The sequence below is a fragment of the Schistocerca gregaria genome, chromosome 3, assembly GCF_023897955.1.
Source record: "Schistocerca gregaria isolate iqSchGreg1 chromosome 3, iqSchGreg1.2, whole genome shotgun sequence".
Classification (NCBI taxonomy): Eukaryota; Metazoa; Arthropoda; class Insecta; order Orthoptera; family Acrididae; genus Schistocerca; species Schistocerca gregaria.
The window spans coordinates 155,985,642-156,004,413 of record NC_064922.1 but is presented as its reverse complement, the minus strand read 5'-3'; the positions used below and the strand labels follow the sequence as shown (position 1 = coordinate 156,004,413).

Sequence of the window (18,772 nt, the reverse complement as noted above, 5' to 3'; positions counted from 1 at the left end):
TGAGAAAAAAAAAACCAAATATTCCGTTCTTTACAAAAATTTAATTATTATCCAGCTTATCAGTACTTCGCCAAAGACACTCTACGATTCTACCAAGACAGTCTAACGAATAGTTTACATATATTTGGGTTATTTTTGCGTGTGAATGTATCTGAGATGCTAGTCTTTACTGCGGCCGGATTTTGGTTTGTTGGTAGACGACGAATGGGGGAGGGGGTTCACAAAAAGTCTATTTTAGATGCTTCTCCTTCTTGAGGTTCTTTACTTAAGTGTTTCAGGAGCATCATCTTCCATGGCAATAGGAGTTGCAGTTGTATTTTTATAGTTCTTTTGAGTCCACCTTTAAGCGTTTTAAGGAAAAATCCAGAAGAAAATTACGAGTCAACGTATACCAACTTAATATAAAAGCACTACAGCACACGTAACGCCCGAAGTGAAATCAGTTTCTCCATCAGTTTGAAGTCAAGCCTTCTATACCCATCAGTTTGTCCATCAGTTTGATGTCAAGCCCTCTATACCCTCTACTTCTGTTTTCTCGGAAATATTTTCGCACAATGCCTAATATTGTCTTTTCACCGGTTAAAGCATGGGCAGTCACCTGTTTCGACAAATTTCGTTCGACGCCTCCACAGTTCTCTCAAGGATGTGAACAAGTCCACCTTACTTTACATGTCACAAGTTCCTTCACCGCAGTCAGAACAAAATGAAGTTGAGGACAACAGGATTGCATGTGTTCCTATATGACAGGAACAATTCGGTAAAGAATATCCACGAAAAGCAACGATAATGTTGCCAGCTTGATCAGTCGTAAACGGAACATCTTTGAGACTATTCTCGGGAATACAAAAGCAGATAAATCGTCTCAACAATTCCTTTGAAATATTTTCGCCTGTTTTTAAGTTCGTCTGGAAACCTGATCATAAACAACACGCTTGGTCTGAGGTCCCAATTAACGAAACCAGATACTGTATATGTCAAGTAAGGCGTTTTCCTTGGTCAATATGTCCACATATCTGTGGTCGGAGTACATTAGCCTCTTTTCACGTAATAAGTTACCTCAGAACGTGTCATGAGACAGTTGTGGGGTGAGGCGTAATAGCTGTTGCAGATAGTTTTCCTAAGTCACCGCAGCCTCAACTAACGTTTCAGCGAGACCCAAAAATCCATCTCCAATAACTTCAAATTATCTAAACTCTTGTACACATACGGCCATGTTTTTGCCAGTGATTTTGTCCTGAGAAGATCTGGGAAGGCATTTTAGTCAGTATGTGCCACTTGTTTCTGAGACGCGTGAAATATGCGAAGTACCTGGTCACCATTTAGCGTGCGCGTGTAGTTCATTGCATTCCACACAAAGCACAAAGTTAAAACTGTTGCCAGCACCATCTAGTTATACTACAAGCTTAAAAACTGACCAGACTGAACACCTGAGATTTGGATCAGCCTCTATGGTTCTGTACTCACCAGCCATTAGTTTTTGTTTTATTTTTCGTTTTCTAGCCATACTTCCCTTTCTTCTCGAACCACTTGCAATTTCTGCACTCATCTCCTATAGTAAGAAAAGCATGAATCTCTCCTACTGTAACGTCAGTATTCACTTTTATTGGACAAATAATGAGACAAAATGTCTTCTTAAAGATTCCCGCTCATTTGTTTGCCTCCATCGTATTATGATTGCCACTAATATTGTTGGGGCAGCTGTACTAAATAGCATCTATTTTAGTATGAAGATGGCACAGTCTTGTACAACTGGTGTCAGCCTGATTACAGAAATTAAAAGAGCGTAAACAGACTGCATGAATATGGACGAGGCGATTAGTGCCATTAGGGAAGGCGATAAAGTAACCAACGTGAAGAAACGGTACGAACTAAGAAGTAATGTGTTGCGTAATACAGAATGGCAGTTTTTTGACGAGTGCTTCGGCCAAGATTAATCAAAAAGCCATATTCTCCTTTCAATTAAACTCTAAAATGAGACTAGAAAGTTTCAGTCATAAAATGTAATAGATAAGAAATCAAAGATCGCTATATATAGATAAAGGAAAAAAAGTATCTACCTTCGATCCCGAAGTAGATTGCATGTGAAATAATATGAATACGTACGTCAGGAAAACAGCCTTAGAAAAAGAGAACGAAAACCAGAAAAGAGAGTGAACGTGTTATTATAAGAATGGGTAGGTGGAAGCAATAAAAGTAATTGACTTTTGATTGAATGATGGCTGCAGATGCATCTATTGCAATTAAAAGTAAATCTACGCTTTTGGAGGAAGATAAGTGGACATGCACCCGGGTATTTTTGTCTATGTTTTGACGGACAATCTTTAGTAAAAAAAATTTTCTCTGATAAATACCGACACAGATCTCACGGAGGAACTCTAAATTGACAAATAAAGCCATTAAAATATCTTTCGCTCTTTGTTTTAAGCAGTGAATTCCTCGACGTATTTCCCTGTCCCAACGTATCTGCCGCTCTGCTTTTTTCAACAAAGAATTTTTCAATGTATATCGATTCCACTTCTTTTAACGTTAACCTTGGGCAACTTTTACTATCGAATTGTGGCCAGATTTTCTTCATTTCACATTCCGTGCTATACTTCATGTGTTACATATTTCATTATGTATTAAACTTCTTACGTAATGAGTTCAATGGTTTTTTTATTTTGACATAGTGCAGACAGCATTTTGAAATTATCCTTATTTAAAGTATTATACGCACATTTGAGCCAGACCTCCAAATTTCGCGAACATAAACAAATATTTGCGAGTGCACGACACACACCAGCAATGGGAAAATAAAATGCTGTATTTATTTTTTTAGTCAAAATGCACATATAATAGGACATTGGGATTTTTTACAATCGACTCCGTCATACTACAGCTTCAGAAAATACAAAATCTGTACACAGGTTAAAAACATTGCTTTGCTAAAATCTTATATTAAAAGGAATGTAGTGGATAACTATAATAGAAATTACGTTGAGCCTTACGACGTGGCAGCGGCCTGTAGAGGTTGTGGTTACAATCTTGACCAGCGTACGTTGACTGAAACGTACTTCCCAACATAGCTGTAGGTATACTACGAGTTGCCATGTCCACTGTGTGCAGTTTTGATTAAGTTGGAAAAGTTAAACTTCGTTTATGAAATAGAAGTACGTAAATTAACGAGAAAACAAGGCTCATGTTTCCAGTTGTGGACATAAAAGGCAACATTATTGTAGCCAGAGTTAAAATGATTGTAAAGGTGTGCAATGCACACTCTACTATGCACTGTGCGGAGCAGCCGGCCCGCGCTGTGACGTCACGACCTCGCATCGTCCAACAATCTGTTGTCCAGTGCGTTTTAGCCCGTGGGCCGGGGTGATTTGAAGGGCTGGGAGCACTGCCACAGCCTACGCCACAGAACGCCGCTCCACCTTCACAAGCAGGTGGCCCAGCCCGGCCTGTGCAGTGACGTCACAGGCTCGTTTCGTCTGAGACAGTTGAAGCCTAGTGCGGAGCAGAGCGGCACCCGCCCGTGAGACGCTGTGCTAGACCCCTGTGGTGTGCGTACTGTAAGACCTTCAGTACACACACCATCAGATTATTTGACTTGTCGCTCTAACGAAGTAGGCGAGTGTCAGCAATATGTCTCGTGGTCTTGTCGTGACGTGTTTATCTCCTGCCGTTAGGTCAGATGATAGAAATGCCACTTGCACGCTTAGAGTAGCAGATTGACGGTGACCAACTTTAAACAGAACTTGATTAATTTTCACACACATTTATTAAAATAATAGCAATCATAAACCTTACTGGATGCTGTTTACAATTGATTCTGGGTGCTGTTTACAATTGACAATCTGAAGTTCCTTTGGTCTAGGTACGTTAATCTTATTCTCACATATCTCTGATGCTTGACAAAGTGTCTATTGATTTATCTTCATGGCTATGTACAAGAAAATGGTGATATTATTAGGCGCAGACTGAACTTAACTATGGGCTGGTACAGACAAATGCAGACTGGTACAGACTAATGGAGACTAATGCAGACTGATTAATCGGAGGTCTTACACCCGTTATAATACCTCGTGCGTTCAGGTATCACAGCGCGAGTGCGATCCGCGAGGAGAAAAGGTTCTACGTTAGCAGCAATCTCATTGGCTGCGTTACATATTAATACTCGGATCGGCGGAAGCAGAATTTGGTCCGTCTCTAAGACAGCGCCATCTCGTAGTGTGGAGACGGACGAGCGCTGCGCCTGCGCTGTTGTACTTAGCGGGGCGCGCTCTAGGGGGAAGTTGTGTACGCGCTGACTACGCGGTACTATGTACACAACAACCCACATACAGCAAATCGCGGGTTTCACCTATTTTTAACACCAACGACACATTTTATATGAATGAATCTAAAAAAAAAAAACAGACTCTTTAAGCAACATTTTAAGCCGATAAGAAATTTAGGCATAAAAATTTCTACTCTGGTCTACTCCCTTAAAGGTTAACGCCAAATATTAACGCCTTAACATGTCTATTTAGTAATCGGACGTTCGAAGTTCCTTTATACATGGGACTTTTATTTTTTAAAGAATCGGGAAGAGGAAGTTTACTGCTTGTTGATAAGCTACTGAAGCTATTGTCCGATAAAATATGGAATGTACTCGTCTCTCAATGGATAACCAAGATCACTTGCGAAAATATTTTACTATGAGACTGAAAGTTTGATGACAGATTTACAGTTGCTGTTATATAATAAACTGAATTGTAGAGATTATGTTTATTGCTTTACAATTACCCAGTTATGGTGCTAATAGAGAAACGAGTATTTCATTCGTCGATGCTGCTGTAACAGATTTTCTTGTGATGAATAATGATAAATTTGTTTCCAATACTAATCATATAAATTTGCTTCCAATACTATTTAAATATAATTGGAAATAAGCCATTTCCCGCTGATATAGTTATCGACAAGTGTAATTTTCGTTATTAATATATCCATAGGGTGACATTTGAGCGTGTTAAATGAACGCCAGACCATAGAAATTAAAATAACTGGATGTTTTCAGGTAAAATTCCGTTCCTGCAATGTTGTATTACATTTTATGTAGCTGCCATCTGTATTAGTAAAAGCCTGAAATGGGCACCCTAGTCTGATTTGCAGGCTGCCTATCTCACCCCTTCTATAGGCGACAACAATTACATTTTCAGTATTTTACACAGTTATTGACAGAATTTAAAAATTTAAAATGCTGTCAGTAATCTACTTCTTTAAGAAGTACAGAATTATGTGCAGAGTTTAACACAAGTGAAGAATAAAAGATGGAATCTGTGTGTACGTTGGCTTTAGAGAGGTTGAGAAGGCAGCATTTCCAAGATGACGTAATGTGGTGTGAGGTACCGATGACAGATGGTTTGTTAGGTACGAGTACACTGTGAGGAAGATCGACTAAGTTATGGTCCTTCTCCGCGATTGGGTGCTGCATTCGGAACTTGCGCGCCAAAATGATAATCTTCTATTATTAACACTAGAGAAACAAAACAGCGTCTTTAGTTACTTTTCAAATTAAAGCATCTCTCAATAGCGTGCTTTCAATCCATTATTTCACAAGTATTAACAACCAGCAGTATAATAAACAACTGCTAAACGAAAATGCAGAGAAAGCACTTCGGAGATCTTCGGATCGCGCCTCAGTTGGATGGCGGGCGAAGATCATATAGCTGGTTTGGCAGTGTCGGAGGACAGACATGATGTCTGCCGCGGACGATGTCAGGTTAAGACTTTATTAGCAAGTATGGCTACATGGACGTGTAGCTGAGAACAGTGTGAATGAAATTGCAGAAATAAGTAGGTCATTAATTTGTTGAAGTACAGAAATGATTTGCGAGTGTAAAGTGGAATGTAACTGTGCAGTTTCTCGTGTTCTGGCAATTAAAAGCGATTGGCATCCCGTATAAACAAACTGATTGAAAATTTAATCATATCTAAGATAACAGTACTTCGCCAAGAGTTTCTTACAGCCTCAAGATTACGGATTCAAGACTTACGTACTGTTTTCTTGCTTAGGGGACAAAATAGAAAACTGCAGGTTGATGAACATTTATTAAAACGTATGCGTCTCACTCAGGGCTGTGGAAGGAAATGGGCAACTCGATTGTACTGCATTCTTAGCACAAATGACGTCAGTGACACGTCATCTGTGGTAACACAGATATATAACTCTCTCTTTTTCAACTTGCCATAACGTCTTTAAGCACTGTCAGTATGTGAGACTGAGAGTACTTAGCAACCTCCAACAAACTTTACGCATAATTTCTAACTTTTCCTCGCCGGCACCTCCCACAAAACAATGAGAGGAAAGAAGTTTATCCCTAATTTTCGCTCTTCGTGCAGTACAACTCCATCATCAGGCATGACATTAGTATACGAAGGCACGCTGAAAAAAATAAATCATAATGTTTTATCTGAAAACTCTTAAAGCTTTTTAAATGAAACAGAAATCTTTATTCTTCATTTCTACATATTTCTTTCCCAACATGGCCGCCCTGGTGACTCTTTTAACTGAGCCCCAATCTCACCTCTGCTCACATTGCTTCATGACTATCAGTGCGAAGTCCTCAAAGGTCTTATTTAAGTTTTGTGAGAAAGATGGAAATTCGATGGGGCCAAGTCGGGAATTTATAGAAGATTATTGACGACAGTGAACCCAAGGCGTCGGATTGTTATTGATGTTGCATCGCTCTTGCAGAAGAGAGGGTGCTCCGAATGTGTTGGTTACAGCTATCTGCTCCCCATGCACCGTCATAATTGTATACACACCGCCATGGTACACGCTACAGCTCGGAGCCCTCTAGTGCCGGAGGGCTACAATTATGTAGACACGAGGAATAAAGATGTTGAATGTTAATAAAGTTTGTTTTATTTAAAAATCTTTATGAGCTTCCACATAAAAGAAAAAAGAATCTGAGGTATTACTTTTCAGCATGCCGTCGTACATTACATGTTTTCTAAACGGTACCCACAACACATTTTTCAGACACTATCCACATACACCACTGAGTTTACCAGCAAAGTAATAAAAATGGTTCAAAAGGCTCTGAGCACTATGGGACTTAACATCTGTGGTCACCAGTCCCCAAGAACTTAGTACTATTTAAACCTAACTAACCTAAGGACATCACACACATCCATGCCCGAGGCAGGATTCGAACCTGCGACCGTAGCGGTCGAGCGGTTCCAGACTGTAGCGCCTAGAACCGCTCGGCCACTCTGGCCGGCAGCAAAGTAATACCAATGTACGACATATAGTTCAGGAGATACGACGTAAGAAACTCTGAGATGCGAGAAAACAAGCTTTTCCTTAAACTGCGCACAAATTACCCAGACTATACTCATTCGTTATTTGATAATGACGGCACTTGGCGATTTACGACAAATTTAAACATCATTTAAAATTTCTTATAAACTTTTTCTTTCTTACTGTCTCACAAAATAATGTTTATTCTTTACGTCAAATATTTAACATATTAAATAATCTGACGTTTGAAGCTGTTTCATACATCTAACTTCGATTCCTGTAAATTGTACTGGAGTCTACGTGACTGGAGGACACTGTACACTGAACTATCGGTGGTGGACTTCTGTTGACAGCTGGGTTTGGTAAACACCTCACACAAATTCCAGGGTAGTCTTTTGAATAATTGTTCTACGCAAGCATATGGTTGTTAACGTAACTGAGACGTAAGGTGGCATTCATTCCCTCCTAGATTGTGGGACCAATTTTCATCTGTGTTCGTGTGAAATGACTGAAGATAATGTTTCGCGTACACCAATGTACTGTTGGTGTGGTATTCAACCCTAAGTTTCATTTGATGACGATCATCATTACTGTTCCTTGCCAGTTGTCCCCTATATTTCAGCATAACTCCGATGTTATTTCAGTACCCAAATCTTGGTATGTGCGTATGATTCTTTCCTTCTAACACCGATTCAATGGAAAACGATGTGTCTGAACTTTCTACCTAATCTGTTTACTACATTCTTTATTGACTGGTAGAAATTTAACTTCGCGATCGGGTCCAATGGACTGCACTATGCCTACCGGCCATCTTGTCATCCTCTGCCATATGACGTCATTCAGATGCTGATATTGACGCTGTTCTCGTCTTTTATAGACCTTTCGCTCGTTACTTCCCATTCAAGTAGCTCCTCAGTTGGCATCAGTGAGGCTTCCTGGACCCGTTCTTGTCCTCGCGCATTTCCTGGAAATACCGTAAATTGACCTTGGGTCTTCCGTATGGCATTTAGCCTCAACACTTATCTACGGAGTGGGACGTGTTATTATTTACTAATCACTTTTTCTTGTTGACTCGCAGAAAGTACTTTTTCACTCCATGCTCGGTCAGTCCATCTACTGTAACACGTTATTTCAACGGCCTCTATTCGTTTCGTTTCCGTCTTTCGGCTTGTCCAAGTTTCACAGAAACAGTGGCAGGTCATAAGCATGCAATTTGGGTGTTAATTTTTAGATTCAGATAAATCTGAGAACGTGAAATAGCGCCTGAAGTATAACAGTTATGATTATGAACATATTTATACAAGTGCATCCACTGCCAATAATAATAATAATAATAATAATAATATACTTATATGAGAAAAGAAATCATTCTTTTCGTGGAATTTTGTTGCTTTCTACATTATTAAGTACTGTTTAGCGCAAGAACGAAATAATGTGTAAGCCTTCGTTACACTCCACTTCGCATTTTTCTGTAAATGGGAGTTCTCGTGCTTTTTTTTATTTTTTCAAACATGTGTACAAGATCCCTAACACCTGAATTAGTCCACTAATTAACTATCGGGCTGAAAATCAGATATTCTTTCCTTGCACTCAGACAGGCACTATTGCGTATTGTAAACTTATTTGTTAAACGTTGGCTTGTAGTCGAGCTTATTTGGTTTCGTTGGTTCCTTTGCGGCAAACCTTTCTTTGCGTTTTATTTTGTGTTAGCACTTAAAATAGATTCAATAGAGTTCATGTTGACACTGCACACGAAAGCGGATCCCCGCGCAACAAACGACCCGCTTCAAACACAAACTCTGCTTGTGAAAATTGTTGAATTTAAGTAGTTACGTCTACCAACATGGTTACTTGACTATAGGTAAAAGTAGTTATGAAACTGCTGCATTCTTCTGTTAGGAATACAAATGGATTGAAGTATGATAAAATCTCAAACTTAATGTACTAAACTCATTCAGAAACCCACAAAATAGGTTTTTCATTCAGTATAACTATAACATATACCGACGTCTGACCTAACTTTGCAATATAGTGAGTGAATTGGCGTATGTGAAGGGTGTGCTACCTTTTAACGGGATTTATGCCAAGCGAACGGGAAAAAAGTCTGCTGCAGTGTGCTTCCACCTAGTCGTATTGTCGTAAGCTGGTGTGCACGCCACGAACCGAGCACGTTGTTTGTCAGATCCGTATGTGCTTGACCCATAAAACAATTACGTCATGCTAGCTGCGCATGTGCAAAAGCTTCTTAAGACGTGCACAACTGAAGGTGTTCTCGCGACCATGATGCTAAAGTTCACAGAGTCTAGAGGAGCGGCAAAGTAGCACAGCGCGTTAGATTTAAGTACCGTGTATTTAAGGTTACCGCATCTACATCACGTTTAAAAGGATTCAAAGAAAAATCAGCAATAAATCCGTAAGTTGTCAGAAGTTAGGGTGTTCACGTGCTGTCATGCTCTCACACGGCAGCCCCCACTGAGCACCAACACAGAAATGTGTTCTAAATATACATTTGCAGCAATACCTTTCTGATCCACGGCATATAACTGTGTTAACAGTTGTTTCTTTTACCTCCAGCAGTCCTTGCTGCAACGTCCTCCTTACATTTTTTTCTCGTTTCGTTGACCACTACTGTGTGAGCAGCGACCGGTATCGCGCTGGTGTTCTGTCCATGACAAACAACTTTCGCTTCAAGGCATTCCTTTACTTCCTCGTTTACCTCCCTAGACAGACAAATTAAACGTCAGTGATGTCATCCTTGCCTTCCATCTTGCCTGATTTGGGTCACTTTTACCATTCCGCCAGTATTAACTGTACCACTCGGCTGCTGATTCCGATTATGCGATACACTTCTTTCTATTCCTGTAGATGACACCTCACGACCTAAGATTAGAAAAAAACTAGAAATTTCATTCAATTCGACATTAACGAAATTCCTCCTCTTATCCTATGAATACGATGCATGATTTCTCCTTTTTCCGAACTCTATCATAAGCTACAGCGATAAATATGGTTCTTGCCCCCATTTTCCCCAAATCGACTCGGTCTCTGTGTTTTCCATTTCTCAGCAAAGTATTGTGACGTGTATTTTTGACACATGCCAATTCATTCCTCCTCTATCCTTTCTTGTAGGCTTTTATATGCAGTAATTGGATTCTTTTCAAAATCTACTTGATCTGTCACAGCTTCATAAATTTCATTCACAAGCTTCTATAGTTCTTGCTCTATCTTGGTATCTGTAAGTGCTCCGTCGGCATATCGTCAATACTTTGATAACCGGTGACATACGCTTCATTTGTCAAACGATACGCTCCTAAATCAAAACCTCACTTAAGGAGATAAAGTTAATTGCGGTTCAGATCCACTTAACACTGAAAAAAGAAATGTCGATAAGGGAGTAAAAAATGTTTCTCGAGAAAGACATAAATCCCAAGGGAATGAGGACTGTCCTTCTGCTTAATTTTACTGCCAGCTGTTAAACAACTCAATTAATGGGAGAAAATAAAACTGCGAGTTAATTTCTGGGGAGACGTCATGAATCTCTAGAAGCGCACGTTTCGTTAATGAAACTAGATGGTCTTGAGTAATACCTTCACCAACTACTTCTCATTTGTCGTCGCCACAGTCGCCACTGTATTCACCGCAATGTTTATATTATTATCCACAAAAGTCGCCTTTCGTCGTCGATGTAGAATTAAATGTCTCAGCCTGTGCTTCGAGCTACTCAACGACCAAACAACTTGGAATTCCATACTGGACTTGTGATTTTCCATTCATCTTCAGTTTGACATGACAAATTAGAATTTTCTTTTAATTTGTAGTGAGTCTAATAAACATATTAATCAATGGATTTCTTTCTTGAAAACTTCAGGTGCTGATATTACAGTCGAACATTATTTTAGGTTTAAAGAAAACTATATTTTCATTACTATTTCTAGCTCTTAGATAGCTACTCATCAACAGTTATTTATCAATAATATCTGATATTACTATGAAAATGTTACTAAATAAAGTTAATAGCATGCACGTACAATAATGTGACAGCAAGTGTTTCTTTTGGACTGAAGTTAGGTTGACCAGTTATGTCTTATAAGCTTTCAAGAATGTGGTCCATCGTTACTTTAGTCATAAGGTGCTAAATGGTTATTAGTGGGTGAATGGTTATCTGGAAGGTGATCTGCATACACGAACTGGGGAAAATTAGCCAGTGTGGAACTCCGCAGTCTATTGTAGGTGTCGTGTGTCACAACATTTTCCTGGGTCGCCATCCAGTTTCATTAAAACTGGAAAAAATTAATATAAGAACTGAATTAATTACTGAATTGGTAAGCATAACTAACGTGTTAGTATTAATAAAAAGATCCAGGTGAATGTATGGACTGAGTATATGCGAACAATATGATTACAAACGTTTAATCAAATAATTCAGAACAAGCAGGAGCTTAAGCCTCAACAAAAAGAAAAAGATCAGACAAAAGTTTACAAATGCAAGACGTACCTTTTGTGCTTCAGAAACGCCAGCTGCGATGTATTAGAAATAACCTTACGAAAGAGGACGGATTTGTCTGAGAAACAGTCATCACAATTTAACATAGTATATTAAAATAAAATATCGCATTATAAATTCACGAAATAATTCTAAACTATGATCTGTCGTCGCTTGTTATTTACTTAATTAACTCACTCAGGTTCGAATCCTGCCTCGGGCATAGATGTGTGTGATGTCCTTAGGTTAGTTAGGTTTAATTAGTTCTCAGTTCTAGGGGACTGGCAACCTCAGATGTTAAGTCCCATAGTGCTCAAAGCCATAACTCCCACCTATTATTATATTAAGTGCTGAGATGGATTGCGGTGATAAACGAAAAGGAAATCTTAGCCGCGCATGGGGAAAGTTCACACAAACACACACGATTCACACGTACAAGAATAGAGATAAAAAGAATTTCGCTCATCACAATAAGTCAGAGGTTCATCCCTATCGCTGTGATTCAGTCATTGTGAATAATAATACTATGGAACACATTCCGACAAAAAAATTTATCTGCATCACCTTCCCCATGAAACTAAGACACGCTGGCGTGAAACACGCGAAAATCCGTCAATATTCATCAACAAAGCAAAACTGCTAAGACTCGTGAAAATTTGAAGAACATAAATGTAATCCGTATAGACACAAGAAAAAAGAAAATGTCACGCGGAATAAATAATAAAACTTATTTAAATTGTACTGAAATTACATACGGTGGAATCACAACCACGTGCTATGAAAAAAACTACAAATCTTAAAATTAAAACTTAATGAAAAGTAGAAGAAATTAAACCCCTAGACGATTATTCTGCAAAAAAAAAAATTAATATCCGGGTCAGCATTCGTGATACTTCAATTCCTCTCTCTCAAACCCCACCGTATGAGGAGACAGGGAGAATTTTTAAAGCGAATTAAAATTTGCAAAGTAAGTGAGTATTTTTTATTTATCCGTAACCATTTTCCACGCAAAAATGAGAACATGGATTTTCTTGAATGACAGCGCCAACTACCAAGAATCAAAACAAATGTTTAAGAGAAAATGTACGTAGTTTTTATGTAGAATCTGATTGTGCAATAAAAATTGGGGTTCCCATTTGAAATTTTAAAGTTGCCTCCCGCCCCACCCCTAGGGGGCTGTGGTGGCGAGCAAATTTTAGCACCAGCAGATGTCCCCATCGAAAATAATCAACTTTGGATTCTACACATTTTTTCGTGTGAAGCCTATTTTGAGAGTGATTCTGGTTTGTCAACTTAAAATTTACACCATGTATATTTTCAATTTCATGACCGTTGTCCAATTACTGCTTTTGATTATGTCATATTTGCGTGTTGTCACTTCTAGTAATATTTTAAAGATATGTGAAGCCATAATGGTACCAACACTAATCAAGAGTATTTCATGGTATGCATTCTGTAATTGATTCGTGTATACACTCTACAACCCTGATACTATATTATGTGAAATTCTGTAAGACGTTTTATGATGCTAACAAGAGAAAAAAATCTTTTTTATGTCTCACATCTCAGAAGATGGCTCGGTTGTTAGTCGGAACTAGTTATCAACCCAAATAAATGAGATTTTTTTGCAATCTTGACTGAGCCGTGGTAAAAATTGCTGTTTTGAAGAGCGCTCCGCAGCGCGTAGTGTGAAGCAGTCGCCCTCCGTTTCTGGCGGTGGCACCGCTGTGGCAATCGCAGCTTTGGTGTCTCCCTCTGGTGGGAAAGGGGAAAGGTAGCCTGTTCACGTGCTTTTAAGGGGCGCTATGAGCTGGCTAGGCGGCGGTGGAGTCAGTTAGTCAACCGGGTCACTGAGGGGCAGCCAGTGTCTGTCTGTGGTCCGGAGTGCTAGTATGTGTTAGGCCGCCAGTCTGCTCGAGTTTGTTCGGGCAACGGTCATTGGCGGTTGCATCGATCGATCGGTTGGTCGCTCGCGCAGTGAGACAGAAGACGACTTGTCCGTCTTGAGCGTCGGTGCATGTGTGGTCGCCTCGTGAGTTCAGTGGGCCGCGCCATATAGCGAGAGGTAGTGACTTCGCGGCCGACACGAGAGTAACAGGAGTCAACCCACGGCATCGGTCTGGCCGGCGCGAGGTGCGACGCCGTGAGACTGGAGATCTGCGCATTCCTGTGTCCGTTGAAGTGGCATGGAGCGAACGGTTCGGGATAGCGTTTTGGGGGTGATGCGCCAGGTCTTCGCCAGACATCGTTGTTTATTAGAAGTTAAGTGATTCGTGATATGTTGTTTCATTTACTTGCTAAATTCTACTTGTTTTCTTGGACAGTCTTTCGTCCCCAGCTTGCTCGTCGGTCTCCCGTCCACATTTGGTAGGCAGTGTCTGTCTGTCTGCCGTATGTTAATAGTTGCCTGTGTCATGTTTGTCGGATTCAGTGTTAACGAATTTATTCCTTGAAGTTCAACGGCTGAATTCCTGAAATATGTTTTTATCTTGCGTATCATCTTGAGAGGCGGTATATGTGTAATGTAGAGCATGTTTGTATATTTTATGCAAGTCTGCATTTCATGGGTTTTATTTAAATGGTCATTTTAGTATATAAAGTTGCAACCATTCCACCGTAAGAGTTTTCTTTTAAAAACTAGTTGCACTTTCGGTGGCAAGTAATTTTTTTGTCTATTAATGTGAGTGTTTTGTACCGTTTCCATCCCTCCTACGGGGTGCATGGTCTATATGTTTGTGTGAGTTGTTAAAATTTTTAGTTTAAAGTAATCTGGTGTGTTGCAGATTTGCTCCTGTGTAGTCTTTCAGAGGTTGTTGTGAGCGGTCGTGACTACGGCCGTGTTTAAAAAGAAGCGGCAAGTTTCTCAGCCGGAAAGCTCATATTGTAAAAAAAAAAAAAAATATTTCTGCCTCTGATTACATTGTGACTTGATATTTAGAGGGTGCTTTCTGATTATAATCTCCAAATCATTTATTTTTTTTTAAAAAAAAGAAAGGGTTTTTAGGTTAAAATTTCCATTTCCTGAAAGAAATTTCTTTTCATCAGTTACCCATTGGCGACTACTTCCAAGCTGACATAGTGTGATTAAATGTGTTAATGTTCTTGATGAATCGATACTAAATAAAGTAAATTCTTTAAGAAAAGATTTTTAAGGTAAATCCACGGTTCATTGACTTCATGGGTTTTCAGTCCCTAACATAAATAAGAATTTTAATTGAGCAGTACGAGAAAGTATTATCAGAGCGCAGTACGAGGTATTAATTAGAGTGGCTGGGTGGAGTGTGCAGAAGCTGGTACGGTGAGCGTCGGCGGTGTTGAGGTGAGAGTGGGGCAGGTCCCGCACAGTTTGCAGTGGCGTGGCCAGCCATTGTTAGCGGCTCCGGCTCAGCGCCTGCTCTCTGGGAGCTGCCCCTGGCGGTGCGTTAATTACCCTCCGCCACTCTGCGGGCAGCCTCTTTGTTTCGGCCCGGGCTCCCGCGGCGCCCCGGCTCAGCTGATGGACGCCGCTGCTCCGTGGAGCTCGTGCGGTCCGAGGCGCCTGCCACTGCGCGAGTTCTCTGGCACACGCTGGGGAAATCAGCAGCTCGTGTGGCCAACTTCCCAGTCCCCGGCGAGCGGAACAGCTGCCGATCAGGGACAGCAAGTCGCGCGCTTAGTTAACAAAGTTCCTGAACCTCCAAAACTGACCGTGTATGGAGCTCAGTACATCATCATCCGTTTGTCAACCATTTCTGGATAGAGGACTCTTCCAGAATCGTTCGTACGTTACAATCTCCAGCTTTCGCATCTAATTTTGACTTCCTTCTTTGTCAGCAATTCATCTTCCATCAGGGGTAATTCACTTCACGAGGAATGCTTAGTCAATCTCCCATGATGCCCGACCATGTCCAAACGATTTCTACATCTATGTCATTACTGTGCTATTCACAATAAAGTGACTGGCAGAGGGTTCAATGAGCCACCTTCTAGCTGTCTCTCATTCGTTCCACTCTCGAAAGGCACGCGGGAAACAAGAGCACTTAAATTATTCCGTGCGAGCCCTGATTTCTCTTATTTTATCGAGATGATCATTTCTCCATATGTAGGTGGGTGCCAACAGAACGTTTCGCAATCGGAGGAGAAAAATGGTGATTGAAATTTCGTGAGAAGATCCCGTCGCAACGAAAAACGCCTTTGTTTTAATGATTGCCACTCCAGTTCACGTATCATGTCCGTGACACTATCTCCCCTATTTCGCGATAATACAAAACGAGCTGCCCTTCTTTGTACTTTTTCGATGTCACCCGTCAGTCCCACCTGATGCGGATCCCACACCGCACAACAATACTCAAGAATAGGGCGGACAAGCGTGGTGTAAACAGTCTCTTTAGTAAACCTGTTGCACCTTCTAAGTGTTCTGCCAATGAACCGCAGTCTTTGGTTTGCTCTACCCACAATATTATCAACGTGATCGTTCCAATTTAGGTTATTCGTAATTGTAATCCGTAAGTATTTAGTTGAATTTACAGCCTTCAGATTTGTGTGACTTATCGCGTAATCGAAATTTATCTGATTTCTTTTAGTACTCATGTGAATAACTTCACAGTTTTCCTTATTCAGGGTCAATTGCCACTTTTCGCACCATACAGATATCTTATCTAAATCATTTTGCAAGTCGTTTTGATCATCTGATGACTTTACAAGATTGTAAATGACAGCATCACCTGCAATCCAAGAGGGCTACTTAGATTGTCACCTATGTCGTTATATAGATTAGGAACAATAGAGGGCCTACAACACTTCCTTGGGGAACACCGGATATTACTTCTGGTTTACGCTATGACTTTCAGTCTATTACTACGAACTGTGACCTTTCTGACAGGAAATCACGAATCCAGTCAAACAACTGAGGCGATACTCCGTAGGCACGCAGTTTGGTTAGAAGACGCTTGTGACAAACGGTGTCGAAAGCCTTCTGGAAATCTAAAAAGATGGAATCAATTTGATATCCCCTGTCGATAGCACTTATTACTTCATGAGTATAAAAAGCTAGTCGTATTTCACAAGAACGATATTTTCTGAAACCTTGCTGACTATGTGTCAATCAATTATTTTCTTCGAGGTACTTCATAATGGTCGAATACAGTATATGTTCCAAAACCCTACTGCAAATCGACGTCAGTGATATAGGCCTGTAATTTCAATTTCCTTACGGTCAATACCATTTCTTCAGCTCCTTTCCTGTTGGTTTTTTCTGTCCTATTTTGTTACTTCCGTTATCCTAATACCTGTTGCTCGTTGAGAAAACTTGTTATACGATTCCCTACATCAATTAGTAACAACGGAACCCTTCTACACTGAAGAGCGAAAGAAATTGGTACACCTGCTAATATAGCATAGGACCCCTGCGAACACTGATGTTCAAGTCTGAGGAGTTTGGTGGCCACCGGAAGTGTTTAAACTCAGAAGGGAGTTCCTGGAGCTGCTGTGTAGCAATTATGGACCTGAGGGTGTAGCATTATCCTGCTGGAATTGCCCAAGTCCGTCGGAATTCATAATGTACATGAATGGATGCAGGTGATCAGATAGTATGCTTACGTACGTTGCACTTGTGACAGTCGTATCTAGACGTATCAGGGGTCCCATATCACTCTAAGTGCATACGCCCCAGAGCCTCCACCAGCTTGAACACTCCGCTGCTGACATGCAGGGTCCATGGAGTCATGGGATTGTCTCCATATCCGTACACGTCCATTCGCTCGATACAATTTGAAACGAGACTCGTTCGGCGAGGCAACATATCTCCAGTTATCAATAGTCCAATGTCGGTGATGACGGGCCCATACGTGGCGTAAAGCTTTGTGCTGTGCAGTCACCAAGGGTACACTAGTGGGCCTTCGGCTCCCAAAGCCCATGACGAAGATGATTCTTCGAATGCTTCGCACGATGACACTTTTTGAGGGCCTAGCACTGAAATCTACAGCAATTTCTGGAAGGGTTGCATTTCTATCACGTTGAACGATTCTCCTCAGTCGTCAACGGTCCCGTTCTTGTTGGATCTTTTTCCGGCCGCAGCGATGTCGGAGATTTGTTGTTTTTCAGGATTCCTGATATTCACGGTACACTCGTGAAATGGCCGTACGGAAAAATCCCCAAGTCGTTACCTCGGAGATGCTGCGTCCCATCGATCGTGCGCCGGCTATAACACCACCTTCAAGCTCACTTCAGTCTTGATAACCTGCCATTGTAACAGCAGTAACCGAGCTAACAACTGCGCCAGACAAATGTCTTAGGTGTTGCCGACCGCAGCGCCGTCTTCTGCCTATTTACATATCTCCGTATTTGAATACGCATGCCTACACCAGTTTCGTTGACGGTTCAGTGTAGCATCACTTTGTTGTCCGTCTATTTGTTTGTCTGTCTGACCGACTATTAAAATCCCTTTCCCCCAGGATCAGAGGGACGTATCAAGTCGAAATATATGTCACACACCGATATCTCTGGTCCCTTGGTGGTGTAAAACTTCGAAGCTTGTACGTCTATGCAACCAAAAGATACGGTCATTTATGTTACATACTTTCATATTTCAAACCTAGAAGAATCTTATTGACTGTTGACTCCTATACGGTAGTTTCTGTTGATCCAGAATCATGAAATTTGGCAAGAATCGAGGTTTCACAGTACAAGTAAAGGGAAATCCGAAAATTATTATTTGTAATCATTTCAAACGAAAAAAATATTTCATTTGTCATTTCTCATCTGATATCAGACTTGGAATGAAAATAACCAGTCTGACTGTGCTGCAATGGTTTAGATGGTTCAGATGTCTGTGAGCACGATGGGACTTAACATATGAGGTCATCAGTCCCCTAGAACTTAGAAATACTTAAACCTAACTAACCTAAGGGCATCACACACATCCATTCCCGAGCCAGGATTCGAACCTGCTTTTGTAGCGGCCGCTCGGTCCCAGACTGAAGCGACTAGAACCGCTCAGCCACACCGGCCGGCAAAACATCACGTTCGGAATGACTTTACAGCTC

At 40.7% G+C, this 18,772-nt stretch overlaps 1 protein-coding gene across 1 annotated transcript in view; it reads left to right on the top strand.

The window, feature by feature from the left end:
* LOC126354400 (uncharacterized) overlaps window positions 1-18,772 on the top strand; it is an 863,292-nt gene that overhangs the window by 324,113 nt on the left and 520,407 nt on the right. The gene's annotated exons all lie outside the window — the stretch shown is intronic.